The sequence below is a fragment of the Rattus rattus genome, chromosome 2 (assembly GCF_011064425.1).
Source record: "Rattus rattus isolate New Zealand chromosome 2, Rrattus_CSIRO_v1, whole genome shotgun sequence".
Classification (NCBI taxonomy): Eukaryota; Metazoa; Chordata; class Mammalia; order Rodentia; family Muridae; genus Rattus; species Rattus rattus.
Window position 1 is genome coordinate 178,517,145 of NC_046155.1, and position 10,047 is coordinate 178,527,191.

General features: G+C 44.2%; 1 pseudogene; it reads left to right on the top strand.

Moving 5' to 3' along the window:
- Window positions 1-2,257: 2,257 nt before the first annotated feature.
- Window positions 2,258-9,040, top strand: LOC116892707 (annotated as a pseudogene).
- Window positions 9,041-10,047: the final 1,007 nt, after the last annotated feature.

Sequence of the window (10,047 nt, forward strand, 5' to 3'; positions counted from 1 at the left end):
GATGCAGCAAAGCAGTGCAGGCCGACAGGAACCGGATGTAAATCTCTCCTGAGAGACACATCTAGAATACAGCAAATACATAGGCGAATGCCAGCAGGAAACCACTGAACTGAGAATAGGACCCCCGTTGAAGGAATCAGAGAAAGACCTGGAAGAGCTTGAAGGGGCTCAAGACCCCATATGAACAACAATGCCAACCAACCAGAGCTTCCAGGGACTAAGTCACTACCCACAGACTATACATGGACTGACCCTGGGCTCCAACCTCATAGGTAGCAATGAATAGCCTAGTAAGAGCACCAGTGGAAGGGGAAGCCCTTGGTCCTGCTAAGACTGAACCCCCAGTGAATGTGATTGTTGTTGGGGAGGGCGGTAATGGGCGGAGGATGGGTAGTGGAACACCCATATAGAAGGGGAGGTGGAGGGGTGAGTGGGATGTTTGCCCGGAAACCGGGAAAAGGAATAACAATCGAAATGTAAATAAGAAATACTCAAGTTAATAAAGAAAAAAAAAGATATAAAGACAACAGTCCAGATTGTCTTATATAGATAGATGGTTTTCAAAAAATGTCAGAAATCAAAAAAATTTTAGATTTAAAGGTATTTATCTTTTGTTGAGACATACCTGCTCCTAACAGTTCTCCTTTGCTGGATTTAATGAAGAATGTGAACATCCCTACCTCCAGGTGAGGCAATACTTTGTGGCTAGGCAGCCACTAGACAAAACTGCCTGTTTCATCTGCAAACTAATACTGTCCAGAAAAGGACAAATTATGCAGAATAGTTGACTGATAAACTCTGCCAAAACAGGGTGATCAGCCCTTCTAAATCTGCATTTCAAGAATCTGTCGGTTGATTTTGGGCCAGAAGGCTGAAGACTTGCGCTCACATGTTGCTATCAGGGGACTATGCTAGTGGAGATTTGTCTCTACAACCTCTCAGTTCTAGAAGTCATGTTAGGCTTCCTTTGTGTATAGATATTTGGTCCTTCTCAGATATCTGATGGGGTTGAAGACTGATTATAGTCTCATAGCCTATCAGGCTATATAACTCTGAATATACATATTTTATTGGATAGTTATCAGATAGTATACAAGCTAGCCAAGATATAATATAGATTTTAAGCCTTTCATTAAGCTGGAATGGATAACTAAATGTTCTGTTTAACTGATATAGTGATGGACTGGGTGTTGAGAATATCATATGCTCTATAAATTGTAGAATGGCAATAATTGTACTCAATTTATATATAAGTGAAAAGGCTTTTTAACTGGACAAAAAGGGGGAAATGTTGTGGTTTGCCCTGAAGTTATCTGTATTTTGATGCTAATTCCACTGGGCCAAGGACAACTGCTTAGTCACTACTCAGGAATCAGGTGACTTCACCAGAACCTCCTCACTGAATTTGTAAAGTACAAGTGAAGGGCAGGTACAGGATAGAAGGAGGCCTGTCATTGGAGGAGAAGGAAGGATGGGTGGGAGAGTAGTTTGAAGGAAGAGGGAGAAACTAGAGGAGAAAGGAGAGATAGGATAAAGGAGAGGGTGAGAAACCATAGCAGGTGATGTGAAGATTCTGCTCTGTGTGTTTACAGGTTGTTATTAATGTTCCTAAGGGATAGATGGTACCAGGCTTTGTATGTTTAAGTGGGCAATTACATCTTATCAATTGGAAAAAAATACAAACACATAAAAACAAACACTAAAAGAAGAATTGAAATAAGTTTCTATAAAACTGTAAAGAAAAAACAAATATTGAAGAAAAAAAGAAATTGTAGTCCGCAATGATAATGTGTCACATGAGACTATGAAGAAAAGACTGTAAATCTTATTCCAGATATGCACAGCAAGACCCTCCTCAGAAACATTAAAATGTTGAAAATAAGGAAATATTTCACGTAAAATGTGAAGAGAAAAAAGCAAAATGGCAATTTAATTCTGTTCTGTGAGATGTTCCCACATGTTTGCTACAATATGGTTCTGACAGTGATGTGCACAGGTGAGGCAGACACTGGTGGGCTGAGGAAATGTCATCTGTGTAAGGCCTGATTGCAGAGTTCTACTGCCTGGCCTAGTCACAGCATTGAGGAAGTTAAAGCAGGGTGCCTGAGGAGGGCTGTTCCCCTTCCTGTAGGGCTGCTGAAAAATGACCAGTCATGGGGACTGCCCTGCCTCCAGGGCCACACCCTGTTTCCAATCCTTCAGAAAGGCTCTGTAGCTCTGCTCTCGAACAGAGTTGCAGCCTCTGAGAGGAGATGCCATGACCTTCACCTTCACAGCCCTGCTCTGTCTTGGTGAGAAGTGAAGAGGAGGAGGGGATACTGAGGTCTAGAAATGAGCAGGGCCTGGAGCTCAGCGCTCACCCATCAGGAAACCACAGTGTCTCAGGCAATTCTGCAGAGGAGAGGACTTACTCAGTCTTACCTACAAATCTCTTACAAAGAACTCTCTTCCAGGACTGACTCTGAGCCTCTGGATCCCAGTGCTGACAGGTGAGTGTCTGCAGCTCTCCTGAAATTCACTTCTCTTCATATCCAGGAGCCATGCCTGGGCAGTGATGGTGGAAAACACCACATGTGTGTTATTCTGGGGGTAGCTGGGAGGTCATCGTGTTAAGAACTGATATCTGAGCATGGGTGTCCTGAGTCTTAGCTGCTCTGTTACTTGCAGGGTCCCTCCCTAAGCCTATCCTCAGAGTACAGCCAGATTCTGTGGTCTCAATGGGAACTAAGGTGACCTTCATTTGTGAGGAGACAATTGGAGCCAAAGAGTCTATTCTCTATAGAAATGGATACCTACAGAGAAGAGTTCCAAAGAACAATCAGAAGCCAACAAACAAGACTGAATTCTCATTCTCAAATGTAGACCAGCAAAGTGCGGGGCAATATCAATGCTCCTACAGGACTCAGGGTAAATCATCAGACTACAGTGAGCCCCTGGAGCTAGTGGTCACAGGTGAGTGAATACACAGGGCCCCAGGACTCTCAGATTTTGACTGTTTCCCTGTGGGAACCTCAGAGCCAAGGTAGATAATGAGGGATAGGGACATTTAACTGATTCCTCCTTCTGTCCTAGGAGCCTACTGGAAACCCAGCCTTTCAGCCCAGACTGACCCTGTGGTGACCTCAGGAGGGTATGTCACCCTCAAATGTGAGCCCTCAAAGAACTATCACTGGTCGATTCTCACTGTAGAAGGACCTCAGAAACCCTCCTGGAGGCAGGACCCACAGTGTAACCACTACACTGGAAAGTGTTATGTCCTGTTCTATGTGGGTCCTTTGACCTCCAACCAGAAATGGATATTCAGATGCTACAGCTATGAAACAAACACACCACAACTCTGGTCAGCTCCTAGTGAACCACTGGAACTCCTGGTGTCAGGTGAGGAACCCCAGTCTTTCCACAGAATGACATTCAATGATACAGGTGCTGAGAGACCACATAGTATGTGCTGTATGTGAGGATCCAAGACTTTAGAACTTTGACACACAGCCAGGAAACACTAGCCAAAATACAGAATCCAAGGCTGACAGTGGTAGCTAAGCCCAAGATATGCAATAAGAAGATGATGCTTCATGAGGCCTTCTGTTAGTCTGAGAATCCAGAAGAACATGGAGAGGAAGGATTGAGGATACCAGGAGAAACATGGAACAAAGAATGAACTAAGCAGGAATCATAAGGACTCACAGAGCCTGCATGGGTCTGCCCTGTGCCTAGTGCATACATCCTGTGGCTGTTTTCGAGTCCTGGTTTTTGTTTGTTTGCTTGCTTTCTTCTTGCTTGCTTCCGTGTTCTTTGATTGTTTCTTTGTTTTTTGGTGTTTGGGGGATTCTCTGTGTAGCTGTAGTTAAGTTTCCTGGAACTCACTCTGTAGACAAAGCTCATCTCCAACACAGAGTTCCCTGCCTCTGCCTCCTGAGTGCTCTGATTCAATGTGGGCGCAACAACCTGGCTTGCTTTAGGTTCTTGCTGAACTCCTAACAGTGGGAATGGAAATGTCTCCAATACTTGTACCTACACATGGAATCCTTTTTCTACTGGTGGCTTTCCTTGTCCAGTCTTAATGTGAGGGCACGTTCCTACTGTTCTAGAATCTTGTTATGCCATGTTTAGGTGATATCACTGGAAATCCTTCTCTTCTCAAAAAGAAGGCAGAGGAGCAGTAAACATGAGGGAGAATGGAGTGGAGAGGATTGTGTTATATTAGGAAGGATGGAAGGATGGGAGGCTGTCTTCCAGTGTATGGAATGAGAGAAGAATAAATTGAATAAAAGCAGCATCCACTGGTGGGACATTCTCTGTGCCACTTTCAAACATGCCCATGTGCTTCTCTCCTACTTCTATGTGGGGAAACTACAAAAACCAACCATCAAGGCTGAACCGGGCTCTGTGATCCCCTCCAAAAGAGCCATGACCATCTCGTGTCAGGAAGACCTGGACGCAGAAATATATTTTCTGCATAAGGAGGGAAGCCAAGAAACATGAAGCACACAGACCCTAGAACAGCCTGGGAATAAGGCCAAGTTCTTAACCCTTTCTGTGACACAATACCATGCAGGGCAATATCGCTGTTGCTGTTAAAACTCAGCTGGTTGGTCAGACCCCAGGGACAACCTGGAGCTGTTGGTGACAGGTGAGGGGACAGTCAGATTCCCAATCCCAGGCACTGCTCTCAGGAGTGCTTCTCTCCCACAGAATAGTCCTAGACAACACTGTGACTTGTGAGAACTTGTAACAGCTTCGTTATCTTCTATGAATCTATGACAAATATGAAACCAGGCTATCAGAACTGCCCAGCTCTGTGGTAACAGAGGGAGGGAACCTGATACTCCACTGTACCTCACAGAGCCACTAAGATAAATTCATTCTCACCAATGAAGATCAGAAGTTCACCAGCTCACTGAACACACAGTATAGACGTTCTAGTGGACAGTACCAAGCCCTGTTTGTTATGGGACCCATGACACAAAACCACACAGGGACATTCAGATGTTATGGTTACTACAAACATACCCCACAGTTGTGGTCAGTACCCAGTGAGCTGCAAAAAATACTCATCTCAGGTAAGTCCCCTCTGTCATTCTCCAATCACTTTCTGAGACCCTAAACCCTTGCCATGGCCTGCTATTCTGCAGAGTTGCAGGTAGAGAAGGACTAGATGGAAAGCCTGTGTGCTCAATCACAGCCTGTTAGGAGACAAGCTGTGACAGGTGCTGGGCAGGATGGGAGGGCAGAGATGTTTGATAAGAACCCAACCTCATTCAATAGCTGTCACCTTCCTTCTAGGGCTGTCCAAGAAGCCCTCTCTGCTAACTCACCAAGGCTACCTCCTGAACCCTGGAATGAGACTCACACTGCAGTGTTGCTCTGACATCAACTATGACAGATTTGCTCTATACAAAGTGGGGGGAGCAGACATCACACTGTCCTCTAGCCAGTGGACCAAGGGTGGCATCTCCTTGGCCAACTTCACACTGGGCTTTGTGAATCACTCCACTGGAGGTCAATATAGATGCTATGGTGTACAGAACCTCTCCTCTGAGTGGTCAGCATCCAGTGACCCCCTGGACGTCCTGATCACAGGTGAGGATCTAAAGTGATGTGCCTAGCCACTGTTCAAGCTCTCATGGGGGAGCTTAGTAGCTGAGGGCTGGGATGAGGAACAGGGATCTTGGGGAGGAACAGAGGGAGAGACAGGTCAGCAGGAGGTGAGCTCAGTCAGATAAAAGAAATTGAGTCCCATGTACTCAGGGTGAAATAATGTGATTTGAGCTCAGAACAAGGAAGACAGCCTCTCATCATCCCTCTTTTCTTTAGGACAGATTTATGACACACCTTCCCTCTCAGTGATGCCTAACTCCTCAGTACACTCAGGAGAGAATGTGACCCTGATGTGTTGGTCAACATCCTCTGTGGACTCTTTCATTCTGTCCAAGGAGGGATCAGGCCAGCCACCCCTTCGACTAAAATCAAAGGTCCAAGATCAACAGTACCAGTCAGAATTCTCCATGAATGCTGTGACCTCCACCCACTCAGGCACTTACAAATGCTATGGTTCTCGAGATTCATCTCTCTACCTGCTGTCATTTGCCAGTGCCCCTGTGGAGCTCAGAGTCTCAGGTGAGGTTGTTCTGACATCTCATTGTGATTTGCATTACAATACATAGATCTTTTGATTTGAGTGGGACTAAGAGGACAATATGAATGGTTAGTCAAAAGGCACATTCCACAGCACAGAATTGGATGGCAACAATAATCCTTCATGTAATGGTCACTCTGTCTTAGGGAGCTTACATGGCATATGTAGCACACACAGCGCAAAGGACATCCTCTTTTTCTGTCTCTTAGGACCCACTGAAGTCTCCAGCTGGCCAACTAAAAGGTTCATCACAACAGCCAGTAAGTATTAGGCACCTCCTTATAGGGAATATGCTACAAACACAGGCAGTCTAACAAACAGCTCTTGTTAATCACAGTTCTCACTTCTGTCATTTGAGCTTGTGAGTATGAAAGACCAAGAAATATCCCAAAGGACAAGCCATAGGCTGGGACTTAACTGTTAGACTACAGAAGAGCATCCAAATAGACTATTTAGCCTCACCCTGGATGATGAGGCATATGGGTAAGGTTATGAGTAAGGAACCCAGAAAGTCATGTCTCCTTGATTCCCCTAAGAAACAATATTTCTCCTGAATAGAGTCAGGTCCAAGAGGGCTAATAAAGATTCTGTTGGCACATAGGACCAGATAGGCTATACCTAATTGCGGGATTAATACAGCTGCTTCAGGATATTAAACTTGGACAAGCCCTTCTCTCTCTCTGGGATACTGTTTCTTTTAGTATAAATAAGAGAAACGTGGTTCACACATCTTAGTTTTTTCTGTGCTGGTAGTGGCTGTGACCTCTCCAGATAGAGGAAGTCTGCAAAACCTGATTCTGCAGTGAGTCTCAAAAAACAAAACTCTGCTGATGCTTGGCAAGGGCATGAGAAGTTGCCATGGCAGAGGATTCAGGCTCCTTCAGTCTTGCACATGAGGCATAATCCTAGAACTCTCTATGAGTTCTGTGACCTCCAACATTAGCAACATCTTCAGGTGCTATAGATACCTCCAATTATCTCTATACTTTCTGTCATAGAGCAGTGACTCTGGAGAATTGGTCCCAGGTGAGGTGATCCAGATCTTTCTCAGCAGAAGGGGTGTCTCAGCATTCTCCATTTACAACAATTATCAGCTAGCACAGGGTTTGGAATACTGTAGAGTGAGAGTCAGGTGGGTATTTGCCCTCATAATGGTGAGGGATAACCTGAATCATTCTAGGGATGCTCACTAAACTCCCTGCTAATGGAATCCAGGGGTATCATGTAGTTTGAAAGAGCAGTTTGGAGAAGACCCACACAGTTATAAGATCCTAAGCAGGAACTGGTCCACAGTGACAACATCTCCAAATCCATGAATAAACAGTATTCACAGGATCCCGGTCATACCCTTGCTCTCACTGCAGCCATAGCCCATGGAACCTACAGGAGAGGACATAGCCTTGGTATACCACATACAATTGTTCTATACCATCCTTCTGTTTAAATCAGATTCATATCCATAGATAATACCTTTCAAACAAAATTCTCCATGAGAACTACAACATAACAATTTTCACATTAAGGAAAATAAAATCCAACACTTGCAATCAAACCTATTGCATTGGGAAGCCTGAAACCTTTCCGTCTGAGTGACATAGAGGAAATGTATGATGCAGCCTTCATTTGAGAGGTGACACCTAAGAATATCCTCTGCTAGGCCTTGCTACACATGTGTGAAGAAGGGAAGGTTTTGGGATGGGATTTCCAAGGACTCTCTACAACTGACCCTTGAGTCTTCTAGAGTATGGTGGATCATCACCACTCTCTACTAACAGTGCGACCCATCCTGTTGACACAATAATTATTATTTGTAAAGCCAAGAAAACTAAGAGGTACATGTATCAGGCTTAGGATCTAAGCATAATATAAGATAACTGTGGTTTCTGGGGAACTCCTAGATAAAATCCAATGGCCTATCATTCATTCTCTTTCTGATTTACACACACACACAAACACCACACCACACACACACACACACACACACACAAACAACACACACCACACACACACACACACACACACACACACACACACACACACACAAACAACACACACATACACACCAGAGGAGGAATGCTAAGATCAAGTTTGAAGTAGGAAGGTCTAAATGTCACAAGGAATCACACTCACCAAAAAAAAAAACCAAAAAAAAAAAAAACATACTGCTAATCAGAGTCTGCACAACCTCTGAAGGCCTCACCAGAAACACCATTCTAAAAACTGACCTTTTGCTGCTCATAACAGTGACAGTGACCTGGAGCCAACTGCCTGAATGAATTGTCAATTTCATCTACCCTAAATTTACTGAATTTACTGGTATCACTGGTATGTCATTGGTTTTTTTTTTCCTAAAGAATTTAGTAAGAATAAGAGAGGGGACACAGGGAAGATTCATCCCAGAATTCCATGATCTTGTATGGCAAAAATGATGGGCATCTATACTAGATGATTATGTGGAACTCAGAAGAAACACTAAGAACTCTTAAGTATACACACATCCTACTCTTCTATTCTCAGGACTAGCTGAGACAATCTGCCCACCCTAGAACATGCCCAAACCTCAGACAGTTAAATCAGACAAAGAATTCCACGTCATGGAATGGGAAAGAGTAGAACCTTATGCTCTTCAAGAAAACGGGGGTCCTGAAAGGATGCTTTGTTAGGAAATTTTGATCATCCCTAACTCTGTGACTTCTTTGTTTAATACCACAGCCCCAGAGAATCGGGATCACACAATGGAAAATCTCATCAGGATGGGGATGGCTGTCCTGGTCCTCATAGTCCTTTCAATTCTAGCTGCTGAGGCCTGGCAGAGCCAAAGACAGTCCCACCATGCAGCTGGCAAATAATATAAAGAGAAAGACATACATCTTCCAATGATGTACACTCTTGGAAATGATTCTGATGATCCAAAATTTATTGTCAGAAAAATGTGTTATGATAGAATGTACAGGGAGCAAAACTCTTTGGAGTACTGAGGAAAGAAGTTTTATGATGAGGTGGCTCCTTGGTAAACAAACTATTGTCCCTCACATGCTGGGGGCCTTTGCTTCTGGAACCCACACTCTTCTGAAATGATGAAATAATAGAATATTCTGTCCCATCTGCCTGGAATTTCTTTCAGCTATTGATTGTATTTTTCTATAAGGGATTTAATCATTCACGATTGAAGGCCTGTGTCATCACTATAAATTGTATTTGGGGTTATTTCCTTGTTTGGTTGCGGTGAGTGTGTGTGTGTGTGTGTGTGTGTGTGTGTGTGTGTGTGTGTCTGTGTCTGTGTGTGTCTGTGTGTGTCTGTGTGTGTCTGTGTATGTCTGTGTATGTCTGTGTGTCTGTGTGTGTCTGTGTGTCTGTGTGTGATCAGGTATGCTTGGGCTTAGGAGGCAAAGGGTTAGTTGGTGTTCCTGGTGGCAGCAGGCCTCCTGGAAAGCATGCAGGGCTGTTTGGTGGGAAATGAGAGTATGCAGTGTAGTTTATTGCTCTATGCATTCAGCGGAGTTGGCAAGTCAAGGTTTGGTGAGAAGATACTACCTGGTGTCCCTTAGGATGGCAACCCCCCGAGTAAGGAGGAAGAGTTGTGGGTGCTACTATTTTTTAAAAGAACATACCAATAAAATGTCTCCTAGATAAATATCTTACTTAGCAATTATCAGAGAAGCATTCTCCTGCAGGAGATGTGAACTAATCAGACACCCACAACTGAACAACGAACAGAGATCTAAAAACACTGAATCATAAATGGAATGTCTGCATCTCTCTTGGCTCAGGGAACTTTGAGGAATAGGAGTTGGAGAAACTGTGAGAGACACAGGACATGGATGACCCCAAGGAAACTATGCTTTCCAGACATGAATCTGATGCAAAATATGGCAATATGCACAGGGCCAGCACAGGTCTGTGTGACATCC